Source organism: Schistocerca americana, unplaced genomic scaffold (assembly GCF_021461395.2).
Source record: "Schistocerca americana isolate TAMUIC-IGC-003095 unplaced genomic scaffold, iqSchAmer2.1 HiC_scaffold_315, whole genome shotgun sequence".
NCBI classification, from domain to species: domain Eukaryota; kingdom Metazoa; phylum Arthropoda; class Insecta; order Orthoptera; family Acrididae; genus Schistocerca; species Schistocerca americana.
The window spans coordinates 116,262-140,060 of NW_025726033.1; the positions used below are offsets into that span (position 1 = coordinate 116,262).

The 23,799-nt window shown below is 57.1% G+C and overlaps 11 non-coding genes and 3 pseudogenes across 11 annotated transcripts; all 14 read left to right on the top strand.

Moving 5' to 3' along the window:
• The first annotated feature begins 621 nt into the window (after nt 1-621).
• On the top strand, nt 622-733 carry LOC124579911 (annotated as a pseudogene).
• Nucleotides 734-6,671: 5,938 nt separating this feature from the next.
• On the top strand, nt 6,672-6,870 carry LOC124579894. Its single transcript, XR_006973036.1, has one exon. It is a non-coding gene; the product is annotated as a U2 spliceosomal RNA (small nuclear RNA).
• A 743-nt stretch (nt 6,871-7,613) lies between these two features.
• Nucleotides 7,614-7,806, top strand: LOC124579925. The gene has a single exon (XR_006973054.1). It is a non-coding gene; the product is annotated as a U2 spliceosomal RNA (small nuclear RNA).
• A 743-nt stretch (nt 7,807-8,549) lies between these two features.
• LOC124579905 lies at nt 8,550-8,661 on the top strand (annotated as a pseudogene).
• A 5,938-nt stretch (nt 8,662-14,599) lies between these two features.
• On the top strand, nt 14,600-14,798 carry LOC124579895. The gene has a single exon (XR_006973037.1). It is a non-coding gene; the product is annotated as a U2 spliceosomal RNA (small nuclear RNA).
• Nucleotides 14,799-15,540: 742 nt separating this feature from the next.
• On the top strand, nt 15,541-15,733 carry LOC124579926. Its single transcript, XR_006973055.1, has one exon. It is a non-coding gene; the product is annotated as a U2 spliceosomal RNA (small nuclear RNA).
• Nucleotides 15,734-16,476: 743 nt separating this feature from the next.
• Nucleotides 16,477-16,669, top strand: LOC124579927. Its single transcript, XR_006973056.1, has one exon. It is a non-coding gene; the product is annotated as a U2 spliceosomal RNA (small nuclear RNA).
• A 743-nt stretch (nt 16,670-17,412) lies between these two features.
• LOC124579929 lies at nt 17,413-17,605 on the top strand. Its single transcript, XR_006973058.1, has one exon. It is a non-coding gene; the product is annotated as a U2 spliceosomal RNA (small nuclear RNA).
• A 746-nt stretch (nt 17,606-18,351) lies between these two features.
• On the top strand, nt 18,352-18,544 carry LOC124579930. Its single transcript, XR_006973059.1, has one exon. It is a non-coding gene; the product is annotated as a U2 spliceosomal RNA (small nuclear RNA).
• A 743-nt stretch (nt 18,545-19,287) lies between these two features.
• On the top strand, nt 19,288-19,480 carry LOC124579931. The gene has a single exon (XR_006973060.1). It is a non-coding gene; the product is annotated as a U2 spliceosomal RNA (small nuclear RNA).
• A 743-nt stretch (nt 19,481-20,223) lies between these two features.
• Nucleotides 20,224-20,416, top strand: LOC124579932. Its single transcript, XR_006973061.1, has one exon. It is a non-coding gene; the product is annotated as a U2 spliceosomal RNA (small nuclear RNA).
• Nucleotides 20,417-21,159: 743 nt separating this feature from the next.
• On the top strand, nt 21,160-21,352 carry LOC124579933. Its single transcript, XR_006973062.1, has one exon. It is a non-coding gene; the product is annotated as a U2 spliceosomal RNA (small nuclear RNA).
• A 746-nt stretch (nt 21,353-22,098) lies between these two features.
• On the top strand, nt 22,099-22,291 carry LOC124579934. Its single transcript, XR_006973063.1, has one exon. It is a non-coding gene; the product is annotated as a U2 spliceosomal RNA (small nuclear RNA).
• Nucleotides 22,292-23,034: 743 nt separating this feature from the next.
• On the top strand, nt 23,035-23,146 carry LOC124579906 (annotated as a pseudogene).
• Nucleotides 23,147-23,799: the final 653 nt, after the last annotated feature.

Here is a 23,799-nt window from a genome sequence, read left to right on the forward strand (position 1 = left end):
TCTTGTAATTAATTTAACATTATCTTACGTAATTTATTTATTTATTTTTTTTTTTTTTTTTTGCGGTTAGCTGGACCGCTCTTGCAGCCGCATTACACTAGGCTGGTTATTTATGTGGGCACAGAAGGGTGCCTTCGGATGCCTCGTTGGCGTCACATATGGTCCGGCCACAGATAATTTTAATTAAATTTTTTGGAGTTATATCCTTAGCTCCTCGCGAACGTCGTCGTCGTCGCCGCACGCACGCAGAATGCGTGTGCAGACACACGTATGCAGTAGGCGGTGGACGATGCAAGCACTCGGCTAGGTGTAGCTCGCGCCAGCCTCGCGCCGATGTTGCTCGCGCCGGCCTGGAGCTGCTGTAGGGCGGACTCACGGCTTCTCCACTGCCCTGGCAGCTAGCGGCGTTCAGATGGGAGTTGCAGTTTACTCTTGGACATGGAGGGTAGTACTGGGCTGTTGACGAGTGCTCTCGTGAATTGTCGATCCTTCCTGTTCTTGCTTTTGCGATGTTTTCGACGGTCGCCTGTTGCCATATCGGCCCGTACCACCGTTTGTCACTCCCACAAGTGGAGCGCACACGCTGCAAGCATTTAGGCCCTTCCACTGCGGTTTTTCCTTATCGCTTCTCGGCCTTTTGGCTAAGATCAAAGTGTAGTATCTGTTCTTATCAGCTTAATATGGGCTGATATGGGCTGATTTCTGCACCGGGAAGCGGTCGCTTTTATTCTCCTGTTTCAGGTCCGCGACCTGAACAATGGAGCTTGTGGTGACGCTGCCGGCGGAGGTCTTCCGCTGCCGGATCTGCTTCGTCACCAAGGCTGCAGGCAGGCCAACTTTTGGGGAGTACAAGGACCACTCGGCCCTTCTCCGCCACTACAGGAGGCTGCACGACCCGGAAACGGTTCCCGTTTTCGAGTGTCGGTTTTGCGGCCGACGCGACCCGCGGCTGAAGACACTGCGGTCACACCAGCGGCTCTGCAATGCAGACTCCGCAACCCCCGGCGCTGCCAGTCGGGGGAGAGTGAGTATGGGACACGATGCCGTGTCTGGCTCTCTGGGGCACCCAGAGAGGTCAGCCGGCGGGAGGTCACAGGCGAGGGCCCCCGAAGCTAGTAGGACAGGCCCTTCGTCCTTAGTTAGTGCTGGGCGAAAGCCACAGGCGAAAGCGGCTCGGGAAGCTAGTACCATAGGCCGCCTAGCCTTAGATAATAGAGAGGGGCTATGGCCACAGCCCAGTCCGGTCCCCGAAGCTAGTAGGACAGACCGGCTGGACTTAGGTTTAACATACGCGGCGGTCCTGACCCGCAGCAGCGTGGTGGGCTCACAGGCTGCCTTGCCCTCACCCTGTGTGAGTGTGCAGGCGTCTGCGACGCCCAGGACGGCGGTGGTTGCCACCCCCGCGTCGTGTGTACTTTGTGTACGCACGCCAAGGAGGTCTGGCATCCCCCTGCCGACACGCTCCGCGACGTCAACCGCGTCGCCACGAGTGCCGAGCGCAAGTTCGGGAGGTGAAGGCAGCACGCTGCCGACGCCTGCCGCCGAACGCGTCGCTCCGGCCAGAGGCGCAGTGTCCGGCATGGGCCGCGGCTCGCCGCCGCCCGCGCCGGCCATTGCACCCAGTGGCGTACGCTGGCCACGTCGTGCGGCTGCCGCAGGCGCCTCCCGCCCGCCATCTGTCGGGAGCGTGGGTACCGGCCTGGGACTGCCGCCCGCATTCGCTACGCCGCCAACAGGTGGCTCTGCGGTGCGGGTGGGCAGTGGCAGGCAGGCTGCCTCGCTCGCCGCGACCGTTGGTGTTGTCATTCACGGCGCAGCCGCGCCGCCGGTTGACGCACCAAAGGCCGCGCGCCCGGCGGATGCACCGGATGGTGTGGTGCTTGTGCGGTCGCAGACGTACACGCGCCGCGTTTCCTCTGCCCTGCCGGCGGTTACGTCGAGTGACGCCCGTCACTCCGTCTCCGCTCAGGCAGGGAGTGCTACTAATCAGAAAGCTCCTGTTACAGATTACGAGTGGCACGTAGTCACCCCACGGAGGGACAGACGCCGTGCTGCAGGACGCAGACCACCGCCCCCGGACCGACGGCGCATCATACCGCCCAGTCCGCGTAACAGTGGCCCGACGCGAACCAACGCGCCTGGGCGGCCGGCGCGAGCTACACCTCGTGTATCTCGCGCCGGCGGCAGGGCGCGGGCGACCGCTGGGCCATCTGTTGGCGGCGCGGCGAACAACAGCCGCGGTGCGCTGGGCCCGAGCGCCAGGCCGGCGCGAGCTACACCTGGAGACGCCCGGCCGGCGCGGGCTACACCGGCCACCCCTACGACCACTGCGCCATCTGGTAGCGATCGTCGGGCACCCAGTCCGCGTAACAGCGGCCCGGGGCGAGCCGGCGCGTCCGGTCAGCCGGCGCGAGCTACACCCCGTGTTTCTCGCGCCGGCGGCGGGCCGCTGGCGACCGCCGGGCCATCTGTTGGCGGCGCGGCGAACACCAGCCGCGGTGCGCCCGACCCGAGCGCCAGGCCGGCGCAAGCTACACCGGCCCCTGCTGCTACCGCTGCGCCACCTGTCACCAGCGCGGCGATCGATAGCAGCACTGAGCGGCCCACGCCAGATGGCAGCACGGCACCACCACCGACGCAGACGACGGAGCGGCGCGACGTGAACGGTGGGACTGCAGCTGCGTCTCCGAAAACTGGCAGCAAGAAGAGGAGACGCCGACGCCGTAACACCCGGCCCAGTCCCAACCTCCCGCCGCAAGACTCCCGTCCTTCACCAGACCTGACAGGCCCCCCTGTACCCTCCGAACAGGGCGCAACTGAGGCAGCTCCGCCCCCCCCTCCCCCGGCCGACGCTCGGCTAACGGAGAGGCAGCGGCGCTGGCTGGCGGCCCTGGAGAGCGTCCACAACCAACCGTGGGGCGCATTCGTCGCGGTCGTCGAGGACTTCATCTCCGAGATAGCCGAGACGAAGCCACAACGCCAGGCAGCCGGAGGTCGACAGGATGGGCCACCAGCAGCAGCGCACCGCGGCCAGGGCCGCGCCGGCGCTGCTGCCAATCCCCCTCCCCCTGCCCCTACACGCGGCCGCGGTGGGCGGCGCGGTGGACGTGGCGCACGGCGCGCGGCGGCCGCCGAGCGTCGGTACGACGCGAATGCAGCGTCTGAGATTCAGAAGCTGTACCGCGCGGACCGGCGCAAGGCGATGCAGCGCGTCCTTGGCGAGACGTCACCGTACTGCCAAATCGATGGCAGCGTGCTCACGGAGCACTTTAAAAATATCTATGCTAAATCTGACTTCTCTCTTTCAGATGCACCAGCTGCTGTCCCGGACTTTGCCGCCACCACGCCTCCTGATGTCAGCGAGGAGGTCCTGCTGCCGATCACACCTTCAGAGGTGCAACAGCGGCTCCAGAAGGCGAGCAATACTGCTCCTGGGGCAGACGGAGTCACCTACTCGGTCTTGCGACGTGAGGATCCTCGCTGCCATGTGCTAGCTAAGATCTTCTCGCGCTGCTGGAATGAGCGGAAGACTCCGGTGCAGTGGAAAATATCCACTACCGTCCTCATCCACAAGAAAGGGGACGTCTCGGACGTGACAAACTGGCGGCCTTTAGCATTGAGCTCTACCATCTCTAAGCTCTTTGCTGCAATCGTTGCGGACCGTACTTCTCTCTGGGCGGAGCGGTTGAACCTGCTCTCCCCAGAACAGAAGGGCTTCCGCACGTTTGAAGGCTGCTACGAGCACAACTTCATTGTGCAAACGGCAATTGATGATGCAAGGCGCAGGGGAGGCCAAGCATGCTTTGCTTGGCTTGATCTGGCGAATGCTTTCGGTTCAGTGCCTCACGCTCACCTCCTTGGAGTACTGAGCAGGATGGGACTACCAGAGCAATTGCACCATCTAATTGCCGACATGTACGATGGTTGCTCCACCCGCGTCCGTACATCTGACGGACTAACGGAGGAGATAGAGATCCAGGCAGGGGTCAAGCAGGGCTGTCCACTGTCGCCCATCGTCTTTAATCTCGCGCTCGAGCCGGTACTTCGCGCCGCAACCTCACTCAGAAATGAGTGTGGTATTCCGCTTAGCGGCGTCAGTGTGAGTGCACTGGCGTATGCGGACGATATCGTGCTTCTGGCGCGGGATTCAGAGGCGATGCAGACGCTCCTCAATGTTGTGGGCGAGGCGGCAACGTGGGCCGGGCTTACCTTCAAGCCGTCGAAGTGTGCCACGCTTCACATCCGCCGTCGACAGACACTAGGCTCGGTATTCGCCCTGCAAGGGGGAGAACCAGCCGTGCTCGGTGCGGGTGACGCCTACCTCCATCTTGGCGTTCCCACCGGGTACAAAGTCACGCAGACGCCAACGGATGCGATCGCGGCAATTCGACGCGACTTGCAGCACCTGGACGCTTCCCTGCTGGCTCCCTGGCAGAAGATTGACGCTGTGCGTGTCTTTCTCCTCCCTAGGCTTGACTTTGTCATGCGGGGCGGAGCGGTACGCAAGGGGCCGCTATCTGCACTCGACAAGGCAGTGAAAGCGGCTGTCAAATCATGGCTGTTCCTCCCACAGCGTGCGTCCACCGAACAGCTGTACCTCGCGCTGGGAGAGGGAGGATGCGGCCTGACGCCGCTCGCGGACGCTGCGGACATCTCCACCATCGTCCACGGCTTCCGCATGCTGCACTGCGACGACGCCACCGTCCGCGACATCGCCTGGGCCACACTAACTACGGCCGCGCGCCGCCGACTGGGGAGGGAGCCGAGTCGTTCCGACTTGGCCACCTACCTTAGCGGCAGCACTGAGGGTGACCTCGCACGCGACGGAGGTGACATCCAGTCACTGTGGACGCGCGTCAGGAACGCCACAAGGCGCCTAGCGCCGCGTGGCGTCACCTGGCGCTGGAGTGAGCTGCTTTCTGAGTTGCAGGTGGAGGTCGGCGGCCAACCCGCCATCGCTGACGACGCGGAACACGGCGGCATCGGAGGGGTGACGCAGCCGGCCACGGAGGGGGCGGCGCCTGGGACTACACGACACCTCGATGATGGCGGCGATGGACCGCAGCACGATGATGACAGCGTGGGACGCACCGCCACCACTGGCGTCGAGCATGTCCGGGTGGGAGGGGGCGCCAAACGTCTTCTCTCGCGGACGCTCCGCGAGTGTCTGAGGCAGCGCCTGCGCAACCTCCTACTCAGGAAACCTGACCAGGGGAAGGTGTTCGAGTGTACCAGGGAGTCCACAGCGTCCAACCACTTCATAGCGGGAGGCAAATACACCCGCTTCGCAGACTGGCGCTTTATCCATCGCGCCAGGCTCGGAGTCGTGCCTCTGAACGGTTGTCGCCGCTTTGATGGGCGGGCAAACAACAACAAAGCCTGCCGACGCTGTGGCCACAACAACGAGACGCTCCCGCACGTGATCAACGCGTGCATGGTGCACTCAGCAGCCCTGCAGTATCGTCACAACGCGGTCCTCAACCGCCTCGCGACAGCAGTCGCTGGGCGGCCAAGGAGAGGAAACGCTGCTGTTCCTGACATCAGGATCAACCAAGCCGTCATAGGGGACAGCAGTGGGCTGCGCCCGGACCTCGTAATAACTGACGAGGCCGCTAAGACTGTGACCATCGTCGATGTGACAATCCCCTTCGAGAATAGGCGGATTGCGCTCGACAACGCTCGGCAACTGAAGAGGATAAAGTACGCCGACGTTGCGCGCGGATTAGCCGCTCGCGGCTATTCCGTCACTGTCGACGCCCTGGTTGTTGGCAGTCTGGGGGCGTGGGACCGCCAGAACGATGCAGTGCTTCGGCACCTAGGCATCGCTAGCCGCTACTGCCAACTGATGCGGCGGCTGATGGTGTCTGACACCATCAAGTGGTCCCGCGACATTTACGTGGAACACATTACTGGCCACCGCCAGTATGTGTCCCCCTAGACTGTGGCATGCTCTGACGTCGGGCTGCGAGACCCTCGAGACTGCAGTCGTCGGAGAACTTCGAGGTCGGTGCCTTCGTGACGTCGGCGTCGAGATTCTCCTCCACGACGCGGGACCTGCGGCGCTACACCATCTTCGCGCCGCACTGCAGCAGTGCCGAGTCAGTAGCGGGGCGTGCGGTGCTGCCTGGTGCCCCTCCCTCCGTGGTGTCCGCCGAATATGGCCCCCACCTCGGTTGGCGCGGTGCTAGGCGGCGCCAAACGTGTGCCTACTGCCCGGCAGTCTCCAGCCAGCGTGGGAAGCAACGCCCTCCTGCCACGACACCCCGGTGACGTCTGCCGCAAGGCGGACAGAGGGGAGAAGTCCGGCTGTGTGTGACCCGCCTGCGTGCGTGGCACACCAGCCGCTGGCAGCCGTGCATGTGCAGTGTGCTGTCAGGGCATGGAGAAGAATGTAATAAACAAAATAGATCCTAAACTAGCTCCAACCTTCCCCGTTCTGAAATTATCTAAGGCCGCGCCTACCGCGGGATTAATCTTAAGGTAATATACTTAAGCATCCGCGCCTAACGCGGCCTTCCAATATTTAAGTAGTGGGCTTAACCCACGAGTTAGAATAAGGTTCAATTACTTAAGTGCGGTTAGAACCGTTTTTCTAAATTTTATTTTATCTAAACTTAACAAATTTGTAAAACTCGCATTGTATAGAGTCATGAATATTTTTTCTTAAATTTATACTTCTTAAAACTGTAACTAAGAATTATCTCGGAAAATAAAAATCTGTTCTTATCAGCTTAATATCTGATACGTCCTGCATCGCAGGACCAGAATATTAAACTCATTTTTGGCTCATGACGGAGTGCTAGGGGCTTGCTCCACCTCTGTCGCGGGTTGGCCCGGCATTGCAGTACCGCCGGGATCGGCCCACCTAAAATTAATTAAAACACAGACTGAAATGAGTTAATATTCTGCAGTGATCAGATATTCCGCTGGTAGCAAAACTTGTTGTAGTTGTCGATTTGCCCAGTAGTTAGCTGCTTACACACCACGATTTCTTGTAATTAATTTAACATTATCTTACGTAATTTATTTATTTATTTTTTTTTTTTTTTTTTGCGGTTAGCTGGACCGCTCTTGCAGCCGCATTACACTAGGCTGGTTATTTATGTGGGCACAGAAGGGTGCCTTCGGATGCCTCGTTGGCGTCACATATGGTCCGGCCACAGATAATTTTAATTAAATTTTTTGGAGTTATATCCTTAGCTCCTCGCGAACGTCGTCGTCGTCGCCGCACGCACGCAGAATGCGTGTGCACACACACACGTATGCAGTAGGCGGTGGACGATGCAAGCACTCGGCTAGGTGTAGCTCGCGCCAGCCTCGCGCCGATGTAGCTCGCGCCGCCCTGGAGCTGCTGTGGGGCGGACTCACGGCTTCTCCACTGCCCTGGCAGCTAGCGGCGTACAGATGGGAGTCGCAGTTTACTCTTGGACATGGAGGGTAGTACTGGGCTGTTGACGAGTGCTCTCGTGAATTGTCGATCCTTCCTGTTCTTGCTTTTGCGATGTTTTCGACGGTCGCCTGTTGCCATATCGGCCCGTACCACCGTTTGTCACTCCCACAAGTGGAGCGCACACGCTGCAAGCATTTAGGCCCTTCCACTGCGGTTTTTCCTTATCGCTTCTCGGCCTTTTGGCTAAGATCAAAGTGTAGTATCTGTTCTTATCAGCTTAATATCTGATACGTCCTGCATCGCAGGACCAGAATATTAAACTCATTTTTGGCTCATGACGGAGTGCTAGGGGCTTGCTCCACCTCTGTCGCGGGTTGGCCCGGCATTGCAGTACCGCCGGGATCGGCCCACCTAAAATTAATTAAAACACAGACTGAAATGAGTTAATATTCTGCAGTGATCAGATATTCCGCTGGTAGCAAAACTTGTTGTAGTTGTCGATTTGCCCAGTAGTTAGCTGCTTACACACCACGATTTCTTGTAATTAATTTAACATTATCTTACGTAATTTATTTATTTATTTTTTTTTTTTTTTTTTGCGGTTAGCTGGACCGCTCTTGCAGCCGCATTACACTAGGCTGGTTATTTATGTGGGCACAGAAGGGTGCCTTCGGATGCCTCGTTGGCGTCACATATGGTCCGGCCACAGATAATTTTAATTAAATTTTTTGGAGTTATATCCTTAGCTCCTCGCGAACGTCGTCGTCGTCGCCGCACGCACGCAGAATGCGTGTGCACACACACACGTATGCAGTAGGCGGTGGACGATGCAAGCACTCGGCTAGGTGTAGCTCGCGCCAGCCTCGCGCCGATGTAGCTCGCGCCGCCCTGGAGCTGCTGTGGGGCGGACTCACGGCTTCTCCACTGCCCTGGCAGCTAGCGGCGTACAGATGGGAGTCGCAGTTTACTCTTGGACATGGAGGGTAGTACTGGGCTGTTGACGAGTGCTCTCGTGAATTGTCGATCCTTCCTGTTCTTGCTTTTGCGATGTTTTCGACGGTCGCCTGTTGCCATATCGGCCCGTACCACCGTTTGTCACTCCCACAAGTGGAGCGCACACGCTGCAAGCATTTAGGCCCTTCCACTGCGGTTTTTCCTTATCGCTTCTCGGCCTTTTGGCTAAGATCAAAGTGTAGTATCTGTTCTTATCAGCTTAATATGGGCTGATATGGGCTGATTTCTGCACCGGGAAGCGGTCGCTTTTATTCTCCTGTTTCAGGTCCGCGACCTGAACAATGGAGCTTGTGGTGACGCTGCCGGCGGAGGTCTTCCGCTGCCGGATCTGCTTCGTCACCAAGGCTGCCGGGAGACCTACTTTTGGCGAGTACAAGGACCACTCGGCCCTTCTCCGCCACTATAGGAGGCTGCACGACCCGGAAACGGTTCCCGTTTTCGAGTGTCAGTTTTGCGGCCGACGCGACCCGCGGCTGAAGACGCTGCGGTTACACCAGCGGCTCTGCAATGCAGATTCCGCAACCCCCGGCGCTGCCAGTCGGGGGAGAGTGAGTATGGGACACGATGCCGTGTCTGGCTCTCTGGGGCACCCAGAGAGGTCAGCCGGCGGGAGGTCACAGGCGAGGGCCCCCGAAGCTAGTAGGACAGGCCCTTCGTCCTTAGTTAGTGCTGGGCGAAAGCCACAGGCGAAAGCGGCTCGGGAAGCTAGTACCATAGGCCGCCTAGCCTTAGATAATAGAGAGGGGCTATGGCCACAGCCCAGTCCGGTCCCCGAAGCTAGTAGGACAGACCGGCTGGACTTAGGTTTAACATACGCGGCGGTCCTGACCCGCAGCAGCGTGGTGGGCTCACAGGCTGCCTTGCCCTCACCCTGTGTGAGTGTGCAGACGTCTGCGACGCCCAGGACGGCGGTGGTTGCCACCCCCGCGTCGTGTGTACTTTGTGTGCGCACGCCGAGGAGGTCTGGCATCCCCCTGCCGACACGCTCCGCGACGTCAACCGCGTCGCCACGAGTGCCGAGCGCAAGTTCGGGAGGTGAAGGCAGCACGCTGCCGACGCCTGCCGCCGAACGCGTCGCTCCGGCCAGAGGCGCAGTGTCCGGCATGGGCCGCGGCTCGCCGCCGCCCGCGCCGGCCATTGCACCCAGTGGCGTACGCTGGCCACGTCGTGCGGCTGCCGCAGGCGCCTCCCGCCCGCCATCTGTCGGGAGCGTGGGTACCGGCCTGGGACTGCCGCCCGCATTCGCTACGCCGCCAACAGGTGGCTCTGCGGTGCGGGTGGGCAGTGGCAGGCAGGCTGCCTCGCTCGCCGCGACCGTTGGTGTTGTCATTCACGGCGCAGCCGCGCCGCCGGTTGACGCACCAAAGGCCGCGCGCCCGGCGGATGCACCGGATGGTGTGGTGCTTGTGCGGTCGCAGACGTACACGCGCCGCGTTGCCTCTGCCCTGCCGGCGGTTACGTCGAGTGATGCCCGTCACTCCGTCCCCGCTCAGGCAGGGAGTGCTACTAAACAAGCAGCCTCTGTTTCAGACAACGAGTGGCACGTAGTCACCCCACGGAGGGACAGACGCCGTGCTGCAGGACGCAGACCACCGCCCCCGGACCGACGGCGCATCATACCGCCCAGTCCGCGTAACAGCGGCCCGGCGCGAGCCAACGCGCCTGGGCGGCCGGCGCGAGCTACACCTCGTGTATCTCGCGCCGGCGGCAGGGCGCGGGCGCCCGCTGGGCCATCTGTTGGCGGCGCGGCGAACAACAGCCGCGGTGCGCTGGGCCCGAGCGCCAGGCCGGCGCGAGCTACACCTCGAGACGCCCGGCCGGCGCGGGCTACACCGGCCACCCCTACGACCACTGCGCCATCTGGTAGCGATCGTCGGGCACCCAGTCCGCGTAACAGCGGCCCGGGGCGAGCCGGCGCGTCCGGTCAGCCGGCGCGAGCTACACCCCGTGTTTCTCGCGCCGGCGGCGGGCCGCTGGCGACCGCCGGGCCATCTGTTGGCGGCGCGGCGAACACCAGCCGCGGTGCGCCCGACCCGAGCGCCAGGCCGGCGCAAGCTACACCGGCCCCTGCTGCTACCGCTGCGCCACCTGTCACCAGCGCGGCGACCGAAAGCAGCACTGAGCGGCCCACGCCAGATGGCAGCACGGCACCACCACCGACGCAGACGACGGAGCGGCGCGACGTGAACGGAGGGACTGCAGCTGCATCTCCGAGAACTGGCAGCAAGAGGAGGAGACGCCGACGCCGTAACAACCGGCCCAGTCCTAACCTTCCGCCGCAAAACTCCCGTCCTACACCGAACCCGACCAACCCTCCTGTACCCTCCGAACAGGGCGCAACTGAGGCAGCTCCGCCCCCCCCTCCCCCGGCCGACGCTCGGCTAACGGAGAGGCAGCGGCGCTGGCTGGCGGCCCTGGAGAGCGTCCACAACCAACCGTGGGACGCATTCGTCGCGGCCGTCGAGGACTTCATCTCCGAGATCGCCGAGACGAAGCCACAACGCCAGGCAGCCGGAGGTCGACAGGATGGGCCACCAGCAGCAGCGCACCGCGGCCAGGGCCGCGCCGACGCTGCTGCCAATCCCCCTCCCCCTGCCCCTACACGCGGCCGCGGTGGGCGGCGCGGTGGACGTGGCGCACGGCGCGCGGCGGCCGCCGAGCGTCGGTACGACGCGAATGCAGCATCTGAGATTCAGAAGCTGTACCGCGCGGACCGGCGCAAGGCGATGCAGCGCGTCCTTGGCGAGACGTCACCGTACTGCCAAATCGATGGCAGCGTGCTCACGGAGCACTTTAAAAAGATCTATGGTAAATCTGACTTCTCTCTTTCAGATGCACCAGCTGCTGTCCCGGACTTTGCCGCCACCACGCCTCCTGATGTCAGCGAGGAGGTCCTGCTGCCGATCACACCTTCAGAGGTGCAACAGCGGCTCCAGAAGGCGAGCAATACTGCTCCTGGGGCAGACGGAGTCACCTACTCGGACTTGCGACGTGAGGATCCTGGCTGCCACGTGCTAGCTAAGATCTTCTCGCGCTGCTGGAAAGAGCGGAAGACTCCGGTGCAGTGGAAAATATCCACTACCGTCCTCATCCACAAGAAAGGGGACGTCTCGGACGTGACAAACTGGCGGCCTTTAGCATTGAGCTCTACCATCTCTAAGCTCTTTGCTGCAATCGTTGCGGACCGCACTTCTCTCTGGGCAGAGCGGTTGAACCTGCTCTCCCCAGAACAGAAGGGCTTCCGCACGTTTGAAGGCTGCTACGAGCACAACTTCATTGTGCAGACGGCAATTGACGATGCAAGGCGCAGGGGAGGCCAAGCATGCTTTGCTTGGCTTGATCTGGCGAATGCTTTCGGTTCAGTGCCTCACGCTCACCTCCTTGGAGTACTGAGCAGGATGGGACTACCAGAGCAATTGCACCATCTAATTGCCGACATGTACGATGGTTGCTCCACCCGCGTCCGTACATCTGACGGACTAACGGAGGAGATAGAGATCCAGGCAGGGGTCAAGCAGGGCTGTCCACTGTCGCCCATCGTCTTTAATCTCGCGCTCGAGCCGATACTTCGCGCCGCAACCTCACTCAGAAATGAGTGTGGTATTCCGCTTAGCGGCGTCAGTGTGAGTGCACTGGCGTATGCGGACGATATCGTGCTTCTGGCGCGGGATTCAGAGGCGATGCAGACGCTCCTCAATGTTGTGGGCGAGGCGGCAACGTGGGCCGGGCTTACCTTCAAGCCGTCGAAGTGTGCCACGCTTCACATCCGCCGTCGGCAGACACTAGGCTCGGTATTCGCCCTGCAAGGGGGAGAACCAGCCGTGCTCGGTGCGGGTGACGCCTACCTCCATCTTGGCGTTCCCACCGGGTACAAAGTCACGCAGACGCCAACGGATGCGATCGCGGCAATTCGACGCGACTTGCAGCACCTGGACGCTTCCCTGCTGGCTCCCTGGCAGAAGATTGACGCTGTGCGTGTCTTTCTCCTCCCTAGGCTTGACTTTGTCATGCGGGGCGGAGCGGTACGCAAGGGGCCGCTGTCTGCACTCGACAAGGCAGTGAAAGCGGCTGTCAAATCATGGCTGTTCCTCCCACAGCGTGCGTCCACCGAACAGCTGTACCTCGCGCTGGGAGAGGGAGGATGCGGCCTGACGCCGCTCGCGGACGCTGCGGACATCTCGACGATCGTCCACGGCTTCCGCATGCTGCACTGCGACGACGCCACCGTCCGCGACATCGCCTGGGCCACACTAACTACGGCCGCGCGCCGCCGACTGGGGAGGGAGCCGAGTCGTTCCGACTTGGCCACCTACCTTAGCGGCAGCACTGAGGGTGACCTCGCACGCGACGGAGGTGACATCCAGTCACTGTGGACGCGCGTCAGGAACGCCACAAGGCGCCTAGCGCCGCGTGGCGTCACCTGGCGCTGGAGTGAGCTGCTTTCTGAGTTGCAGGTGGAGGTCGGCGGCCAACCCGCCATCGCTGACGACGCGGAACACGGCGGCATCGGAGGGGTGACGCAGCCGGCCACGGAGGGGGCGGCGCCTGGGACTACACGACACCTCGATGATGGCGGCGATGGACCGCAACACGATGATGACAGCGTGGGACGCACCGTCAACACTGGCGTCGAGCATGTCCAGGTGGGAGGGGGCGCCAAACGTCTTCTCTCGCGGACGCTCCGCGAGTGTCTGAGGCAGCGCCTGCGCAACCTCCTACTCAGGAAACCTGACCAGGGGAAGGTGTTCGAGTGTACCAGGGAGTCCACAGCGTCCAACCACTTCATAGCGGGAGGCAAATACACCCGCTTCGCAGACTGGCGCTTTATCCATCGCGCCAGGCTCGGAGTCGTGCCTCTGAACGGTTGTCGCCGCTTTGATGGGCGGGCAAACAACAACAAAGCCTGCCGACGCTGTGGCCACAACAACGAGACGCTCCCGCACGTGATTAACGCGTGCATGGTGCACTCAGCAGCCCTGCAGTATCGCCACAACGCGGTCCTCAACCGCCTCGCGACAGCAGTCGCTGGGCGGCCAAGAAGAGGAAACACTGCTGTTCCTGACATCAGGATCAACCAAGCCGTCATAGGGGACAGCAGTGGGCTGCGTCCGGACCTCGTAATAACTGACGAGGCCGCTAAGACTGTGACCATCGTCGATGTGACAATCCCCTTCGAGAATAGGCGGATTGCGCTCGACAACGCTCGGCAACTGAAGAGGATAAAGTACGCCGACGTTGCGCGCGGATTAGCCGCTCGCGGCTATTCCGTCACTGTCGACGCCCTGGTTGTTGGCAGTCTGGGGGCGTGGGACCGCCAGAACGATGCAGTGCTTCGGCACCTAGGCATCGCTAGCCGCTACTGCCAACTGATGCGGCGGCTGATGGTGTCTGACACCATCAAGTGGTCCCGCGACATTTACGTGGAACACATTACTGGCCACCGCCAGTATGTGTCCCCCTAGACTGTGGCATGCTCTGACGTCAGGCTGCGAGACCCTCGAGACTGCAGTCGTCGGAGAACTTCGAGGTCGGTGCCTTCGTGACGTCGGCGTCGAGATTCTCCTCCACGACGCGGGACCTGCGGCGCTACACCATCTTCGCGCCGCACTGCAGCAGTGCCGAGTCAGTAGCGGTGCGTGCGGTGCTGCCTGGTGCCCCTCCCTCCGTGGTGTCCGCCGAATATGGCCCCCACCTCGGTTGGCGCGGTGCTAGGCGGCGCCAAACGTGTGCCTACTGCCCGGCAGTCTCCAGCCAGCGTGGGAAGCAACGCCCTCCTGCCACGACACCCCGGTGACGTCTGCCGCAAGGCGGACAGAGGGGAGAAGTCCGGCTGTGTGTGACCCGCCTGCGTGCGTGGCACACCAGCCGCTGGCAGCCGTGCATGTGCAGTGTGCTGTCAGGGCATGGAGAAGAATGTAATAAACAAAATAGATCCTAAACTAGCTCCAACTTTCCCCGTTCTGAAATTATCTAAGGCCGCGCCTACCGCGGGATTAATCTTAAGGTAATATACTTAAGCATCCGCGCCTAACGCGGCCTTCCAATATTTAAGTAGTGGGCTTAACCCACGAGTTAGAATAAGGTTCAATTACTTAAGTGCGGTTAGAACCGTCTTTCTAAATTTTATTTTATCTAAACTTAACAAATTTGTAAAACTCGCATTGTATAGAGTCATGAATATTTTTTCTTAAATTTATACTTCTTAAAACTGTAACTAAGAATTATCTCGGAAAATAAAAATCTGTTCTTATCAGCTTAATATCTGATACGTCCTGCATCGCAGGACCAGAATATTAAACTCATTTTTGGCTCATGACGGAGTGCTAGGGGCTTGCTCCACCTCTGTCGCGGGTTGGCCCGGCATTGCAGTACCGCCGGGATCGGCCCACCTAAAATTAATTAAAACACAGACTGAAATGAGTTAATATTCTGCAGTGATCAGATATTCCGCTGGTAGCAAAACTTGTTGTAGTTGTCGATTTGCCCAGTAGTTAGCTGCTTACACACCACGATTTCTTGTAATTAATTTAACATTATCTTACGTAATTTATTTATTTATTTTTTTTTTTTTTTTTGCGGTTAGCTGGACCGCTCTTGCAGCCGCATTACACTAGGCTGGTTATTTATGTGGGCACAGAAGGGTGCCTTCGGATGCCTCGTTGGCGTCACATATGGTCCGGCCACAGATAATTTTAATTAAATTTTTTGGAGTTATATCCTTAGCTCCTCGCGAACGTCGTCGTCGTCGCCGCACGCACGCAGAATGCGTGTGCACACACACACGTATGCAGTAGGCGGTGGACGATGCAAGCACTCGGCTAGGTGTAGCTCGCGCCAGCCTCGCGCCGATGTAGCTCGCGCCGCCCTGGAGCTGCTGTGGGGCGGACTCACGGCTTCTCCACTGCCCTGGCAGCTAGCGGCGTACAGATGGGAGTCGCAGTTTACTCTTGGACATGGAGGGTAGTACTGGGCTGTTGACGAGTGCTCTCGTGAATTGTCGATCCTTCCTGTTCTTGCTTTTGCGATGTTTTCGACGGTCGCCTGTTGCCATATCGGCCCGTACCACCGTTTGTCACTCCCACAAGTGGAGCGCACACGCTGCAAGCATTTAGGCCCTTCCACTGCGGTTTTTCCTTATCGCTTCTCGGCCTTTTGGCTAAGATCAAAGTGTAGTATCTGTTCTTATCAGCTTAATATCTGATACGTCCTGCATCGCAGGACCAGAATATTAAACTCATTTTTGGCTCATGACGGAGTGCTAGGGGCTTGCTCCACCTCTGTCGCGGGTTGGCCCGGCATTGCAGTACCGCCGGGATCGGCCCACCTAAAATTAATTAAAACACAGACTGAAATGAGTTAATATTCTGCAGTGATCAGATATTCCGCTGGTAGCAAAACTTGTTGTAGTTGTCGATTTGCCCAGTAGTTAGCTGCTTACACACCACGATTTCTTGTAATTAATTTAACATTATCTTACGTAATTTATTTATTTATTTTTTTTTTTTTTTTTTGCGGTTAGCTGGACCGCTCTTGCAGCCGCATTACACTAGGCTGGTTATTTATGTGGGCACAGAAGGGTGCCTTCGGATGCCTCGTTGGCGTCACATATGGTCCGGCCACAGATAATTTTAATTAAATTTTTTGGAGTTATATCCTTAGCTCCTCGCGAACGTCGTCGTCGTCGCCGCACGCACGCAGAATGCGTGTGCACACACACACGTATGCAGTAGGCGGTGGACGATGCAAGCACTCGGCTAGGTGTAGCTCGCGCCAGCCTCGCGCCGATGTAGCTCGCGCCGCCCTGGAGCTGCTGTGGGGCGGACTCACGGCTTCTCCACTGCCCTGGCAGCTAGCGGCGTACAGATGGGAGTCGCAGTTTACTCTTGGACATGGAGGGTAGTACTGGGCTGTTGACGAGTGCTCTCGTGAATTGTCGATCCTTCCTGTTCTTGCTTTTGCGATGTTTTCGACGGTCGCCTGTTGCCATATCGGCCCGTACCACCGTTTGTCACTCCCACAAGTGGAGCGCACACGCTGCAAGCATTTAGGCCCTTCCACTGCGGTTTTTCCTTATCGCTTCTCGGCCTTTTGGCTAAGATCAAAGTGTAGTATCTGTTCTTATCAGCTTAATATCTGATACGTCCTGCATCGCAGGACCAGAATATTAAACTCATTTTTGGCTCATGACGGAGTGCTAGGGGCTTGCTCCACCTCTGTCGCGGGTTGGCCCGGCATTGCAGTACCGCCGGGATCGGCCCACCTAAAATTAATTAAAACACAGACTGAAATGAGTTAATATTCTGCAGTGATCAGATATTCCGCTGGTAGCAAAACTTGTTGTAGTTGTCGATTTGCCCAGTAGTTAGCTGCTTACACACCACGATTTCTTGTAATTAATTTAACATTATCTTACGTAATTTATTTATTTATTTTTTTTTTTTTTTTTTGCGGTTAGCTGGACCGCTCTTGCAGCCGCATTACACTAGGCTGGTTATTTATGTGGGCACAGAAGGGTGCCTTCGGATGCCTCGTTGGCGTCACATATGGTCCGGCCACAGATAATTTTAATTAAATTTTTTGGAGTTATATCCTTAGCTCCTCGCGAACGTCGTCGTCGTCGCCGCACGCACGCAGAATGCGTGTGCACACACACACGTATGCAGTAGGCGGTGGACGATGCAAGCACTCGGCTAGGTGTAGCTCGCGCCAGCCTCGCGCCGATGTAGCTCGCGCCGCCCTGGAGCTGCTGTGGGGCGGACTCACGGCTTCTCCACTGCCCTGGCAGCTAGCGGCGTACAGATGGGAGTCGCAGTTTACTCTTGGACATGGAGGGTAGTACTGGGCTGTTGACGAGTGCTCTCGTGAATTGTCGATCCTTCCTGTTCTTGCTTTTGCGATGTTTTCGACGGTCGCCTGTTGCCATATCGGCCCGTACCACCGTTTGTCACTCCCACAAGTGGAGCGCACACGCTGCAAGCATTTAGGCCCTTCCACTGCGGTTTTTCCTTATCGCTTCTCGGCCTTTTGGCTAAGATCAAAGTGTAGTATCTGTTCTTATCAGCTTAATATCTGATACGTCCTGCATCGCAGGACCAGAATATTAAACTCATTTTTGGCTCATGACGGAGTGCTAGGGGCTTGCTCCACCTCTGTCGCGGGTTGGCCCGGCATTGCAGTACCGCCGGGATCGGCCCACCTAAAATTAATTAAAACACAGACTGAAATGAGTTAATATTCTGCAGTGATCAGATATTCCGCTGGTAGCAAAACTTGTTGTAGTTGTCGATTTGCCCAGTAGTTAGCTGCTTACACACCACGATTTCTTGTAATTAATTTAACATTATCTTACGTAATTTATTTATTTATTTTTTTTTTTTTTTTTTGCGGTTAGCTGGACCGCTCTTGCAGCCGCATTACACTAGGCTGGTTATTTATGTGGGCACAGAAGGGTGCCTTCGGATGCCTCGTTGGCGTCACATATGGTCCGGCCACAGATAATTTTAATTAAATTTTTTGGAGTTATATCCTTAGCTCCTCGCGAACGTCGTCGTCGTCGTCGCCGCACGCACGCAGAATGCGTGTGCACACACACACGTATGCAGTAGGCGGTGGACGATGCAAGCACTCGGCTAGGTGTAGCTCGCGCCAGCCTCGCGCCGATGTAGCTCGCGCCGCCCTGGAGCTGCTGTGGGGCGGACTCACGGCTTCTCCACTGCCCTGGCAGCTAGCGGCGTACAGATGGGAGTCGCAGTTTACTCTTGGACATGGAGGGTAGTACTGGGCTGTTGACGAGTGCTCTCGTGAATTGTCGATCCTTCCTGTTCTTGCTTTTGCGATGTTTTCGACGGTCGCCTGTTGCCATATCGGCCCGTACCACCGTTTGTCACTCCCACAAGTGGAGCGCACACGCTGCAAGCATTTAGGCCCTTCCACTGCGGTTTTTCCTTATCGCTTCTCGGCCTTTTGGCTAAGATCAAAGTGTAGTATCTGTTCTTATCAGCTTAATATCTGATACGTCCTGCATCGCAGGACCAGAATATTAAACTCATTTTTGGCTCATGACGGAGTGCTAGGGGCTTGCTCCACCTCTGTCGCGGGTTGGCCCGGCATTGCAGTACCGCCGGGATCGGCCCACCTAAAATTAATTAAAACACAGACTGAAATGAGTTAATATTCTGCAGTGATCAGATATTCCGCTGGTAGCAAAACTTGTTGTAGTTGTCGATTTGCCCAGTAGTTAGCTGCTTACACACCACGATTTCTTGTAATTAATTTAACATTATCTTACGTAATTTATTTATTTATTTTTTTTTTTTTTTTTTGCGGTTAGCTGGACCGCTCTTGCAGCCGCATTACACTAGGCTGGTTATTTATGTGGGCACAGAAGGGTGCCTTCGGATGCCTCGTTGGCGTCACATATGGTCCGGCCACAGATAATTTTAATTAAATTTTTTGGAGTTATATCCTTAGCTCCTCGCGAACGTCGTCGTCGTCGCCGCACGCACGCAGAATGCGTGTGCACACACACACGTATGCAGTAGGCGGTGGACGATGCAAGCACTCGGCTAGGTGTAGCTCGCGCCAGCCTCGCGCCGATGTAGCTCGCGCCGCCCTGGAGCTGCTGTGGGGCGGACTCACGGCTTCTCCACTGCCCTGGCAGCTAGCGGCGTACAGATGGGAGTCGCAGTTTACTCTTGGACATGGAGGGTAGTACTGGGCTGTTGACGAGTGCTCTCGTGAATTGTCGATCCTTCCTGTTCTTGCTTTTGCGATGTTTTCGACGGTCGCCTGTTGCCATATCGGCCCGTACCACCGTTTGTCACTCCCACAAGTGGAGCGCACACGCTGCAAGCATTTAGGCCCTTCCACTGCGGTTTTTCCTTATCGCTTCTCGGCCTTTTGGCTAAGATCAAAGTGTAGTATCTGTTCTTATCAGCTTAATATCTGATACGTCCTGCATCGCAGGACCAGAATATTAAACTCATTTTTGGCTCATGACGGAGTGCTAGGGGCTTGCTCCACCTCTGTCGCGGGTTGGCCCGGCATTGCAGTACCGCCGGGATCGGCCCACCTAAAATTAATTAAAACACAGACTGAAATGAGTTAATATTCTGCAGTGATCAGATATTCCGCTGGTAGCAAAACTTGTTGTAGTTGTCGATTTGCCCAGTAGTTAGCTGCTTACACACCACGATTTCTTGTAATTAATTTAACATTATCTTACGTAATTTATTTATTTATTTTTTTTTTTTTTTTTTGCGGTTAGCTGGACCGCTCTTGCAGCCGCATTACACTAGGCTGGTTATTTATGTGGGCACAGAAGGGTGCCTTCGGATGCCTCGTTGGCGTCACATATGGTCCGGCCACAGATAATTTTAATTAAATTTTTTGGAGTTATATCCTTAGCTCCTCGCGAACGTCGTCGTCGTCGCCGCACGCACGCAGAATGCGTGTGCACACACACACGTATGCAGTAGGCGGTGGACGATGCAAGCACTCGGCTAGGTGTAGCTCGCGCCAGCCTCGCGCCGATGTAGCTCGCGCCGCCCTGGAGCTGCTGTGGGGCGGACTCACGGCTTCTCCACTGCCCTGGCAGCTAGCGGCGTACAGATGGGAGTCGCAGTTTACTCTTGGACATGGAGGGTAGTACTGGGCTGTTGACGAGTGCTCTCGTGAATTGTCGATCCTTCCTGTTCTTGCTTTTGCGATGTTTTCGACGGTCGCCTGTTGCCATATCGGCCCGTACCACCGTTTGTCACTCCCACAAGTGGAGCGCACACGCTGCAAGCATTTAGGCCCTTCCACTGCGGTTTTTCCTTATCGCTTCTCGGCCTTTTGGCTAAGATCAAAGTGTAGTATCTGTTCTTATCAGCTTAATATCTGATACGTCCTGCATCGCAGGACCAGAATATTAAACTCATTTTTGGCTCATGACGGAGTGCTAGGGGCTTGCTCCACCTCTGTCGCGGGTTGGCCCGGCATTGCAGTACCGCCGGGATCGGCCCACCTAAAATTAATTAAAACACAGACTGAAATGAGTTAATATTCTGCAGTGATCAGATATTCCGCTGGTAGCAAAACTTGTTGTAGTTGTCGATTTGCCCAGTAGTTAGCTGCTTACACACCACGATTTCTTGTAATTAATTTAACATTATCTTACGTAATTTATTTATTTATTTTTTTTTTTTTTTTTTGCGGTTAGCTGGACCGCTCTTGCAGCCGCATTACACTAGGCTGGTTATTTATGTGGGCACAGAAGGGTGCCTTCGGATGCCTCGTTGGCGTCACATATGGTCCGGCCACAGATAATTTTAATTAAATTTTTTGGAGTTATATCCTTAGCTCCTCGCGAACGTCGTCGTCGTCGCCGCACGCACGCAGAATGCGTGTGCACACACACACGTATGCAGTAGGCGGTGGACGATGCAAGCACTCGGCTAGGTGTAGCTCGCGCCAGCCTCGCGCCGATGTAGCTCGCGCCGCCCTGGAGCTGCTGTGGGGCGGACTCACGGCTTCTCCACTGCCCTGGCAGCTAGCGGCGTACAGATGGGAGTCGCAGTTTACTCTTGGACATGGAGGGTAGTACTGGGCTGTTGACGAGTGCTCTCGTGAATTGTCGATCCTTCCTGTTCTTGCTTTTGCGATGTTTTCGACGGTCGCCTGTTGCCATATCGGCCCGTACCACCGTTTGTCACTCCCACAAGTGGAGCGCACACGCTGCAAGCATTTAGGCCCTTCCACTGCGGTTTTTCCTTATCGCTTCTCGGCCTTTTGGCTAAGATCAAAGTGTAGTATCTGTTCTTATCAGCTTAATATCTGATACGTCCTGCATCGCAGGACCAGAATATTAAACTCATTTTTGGCTCATGACGGAGTGCTAGGGGCTTGCTCCACCTCTGTCGCGGGTTGGCCCGGCATTGCAGTACCGCCGGGATCGGCCCACCTAAAATTAATTAAAACACAGACTGAAATGAGTTAATATTCTGCAGTGATCAGATATTCCGCTGGTAGCAAAACTTGTTGTAGTTGTCGATTTGCCCAGTAGTTAGCTGCTTACACACCACGATTTCTTGTAATTAATTTAACATTATCTTACGTAATTTATTTATTTATTTTTTTTTTTTTTTTTTGCGGTTAGCTGGACCGCTCTTGCAGCCGCATTACACTAGGCTGGTTATTTATGTGGGCACAGAAGGGTGCCTTCGGATGCCTCGTTGGCGTCACATATGGTCCGGCCACAGATAATTTTAATTAAATTTTTTGGAGTTATATCCTTAGCTCCTCGCGAACGTCGTCGTCGTCGTCGCCGCACGCACGCAGAATGCGTGTGCACACACACACGTATGCAGTAGGCGGTGGACGATGCAAGCACTCGGCTAGGTGTAGCTCGCGCCAGCCTCGCGCCGATGTAGCTCGCGCCGCCCTGGAGCTGCTGTGGGGCGGACTCACGGCTTCTCCACTGCCCTGGCAGCTAGCGGCGTACAGATGGGAGTCGCAGTTTACTCTTGGACATGGAGGGTAGTACTGGGCTGTTGACGAGTGCTCTCGTGAATTGTCGATCCTTCCTGTTCTTGCTTTTGCGATGTTTTCGACGGTCGCCTGTTGCCATATCGGCCCGTACCACCGTTTGTCACTCCCACAAGTGGAGCGCACACGCTGCAAGCATTTAGGCCCTTCCACTGCGGTTTTTCCTTATCGCTTCTCGGCCTTTTGGCTAAGATCAAAGTGTAGTATCTGTTCTTATCAGCTTAATATCTGATACGTCCTGCATCGCAGGACCAGAATATTAAACTCATTTTTGGCTCATGACGGAGTGCTAGGGGCTTGCTCCACCTCTGTCGCGGGTTGGCCCGGCATTGCAGTACCGCCGGGATCGGCCCACCTAAAATTAATTAAAACACAGACTGAAATGAGTTAATATTCTGCAGTGATCAGATATTCCGCTGGTAGCAAAACTTGTTGTAGTTGTCGATTTGCCCAGTAGTTAGCTGCTTACACACCACGATTTCTTGTAATTAATTTAACATTATCTTACGTAATTTATTTATTTATTTTTTTTTTTTTTTTTTGCGGTTAGCTGGACCGCTCTTGCAGCCGCATTACACTAGGCTGGTTATTTATGTGGGCACAGAAGGGTGCCTTCGGATGCCTCGTTGGCGTCACATATGGTCCGGCCACAGATAATTTTAATTAAATTTTTTGGAGTTATATCCTTAGCTCCTCGCGAACGTCGTCGTCGTCGCCGCACGCACGCAGAATGCGTGTGCACACACACACGTATGCAGTAGGCGGTGGACGATGCAAGCACTCGGCTAGGTGTAGCTCGCGCCAGCCTCGCGCCGATGTAGCTCGCGCCGCCCTGGAGCTGCTGTGGGGCGGACTCACGGCTTCTCCACTGCCCTGGCAGCTAGCGGCGTACAGATGGGAGTCGCAGTTTACTCTTGGACATGGAGGGTAGTACTGGGCTGTTGACGAGTGCTCTCGTGAATTGTCGATCCTTCCTGTTCTTGCTTTTGCGATGTTTTCGACGGTCGCCTGTTGCCATATCGGCCCGTACCACCGTTTGTCACTCCCACAAGTGGAGCGCACACGCTGCAAGCATTTAGGCCCTTCCACTGCGGTTTTTCCTTATCGCTTCTCGGCCTTTTGGCTAAGATCAAAGTGTAGTATCTGTTCTTATCAGCTTAATATGGGCTGATATGGGCTGATTTCTGCACCGGGAAGCGGTCGCTTTTATTCTCCTGTTTCAGGTCCGCGACCTGAACAATGGAGCTTGTGGTGACGCTGCCGGCGGAGGTCTTCCGCTGCCGGATCTGCTTCGTCACCAAGGCTGCCGGGAGACCTACTTTTGGCGAGTACAAGGACCACTCGGCCCTTCTCCGCCACTATAGGAGGCTGCACGACCCGGAAACGGTTCCCGTTTTCGAGTGTCAGTTTTGCGGCCGACGCGACCCGCGGCTGAAGACGCTGCGGTTACACCAGCGGCTCTGCAATGCAGATTCCGCAACCCCCGGCGCTGCCAGTCGGGGGAGAGTGAGTATGGGACACGATGCCGTGTCTGGCTCTCTGGGGCACCCAGAGAGGTCAGCCGGCGGGAGGTCACAGGCGAGGGCCCCCGAAGCTAGTAGGACAGGCCCTTCGTCCTTAGTTAGTGCTGGGCGCAAGCCACAGGCGAAAGCGGCTCGGGAAGCTAGTACCATAGGCCGCCTAGCCTTAGATAATAGAGAGGGGCTATGGCCACAGCCCAGTCCGGTCCCCGAAGCTAGTAGGACAGACCGGCTGGACTTAGGTTTAACATACGCGGCGGTCCTGACCCGCAGCAGCGTGGTGGGCTCACAGGCTGCCTTGCCCTCACCCTGTGTGAGTGTGCAGGCGTCTGCGACGCCCAGGACGGC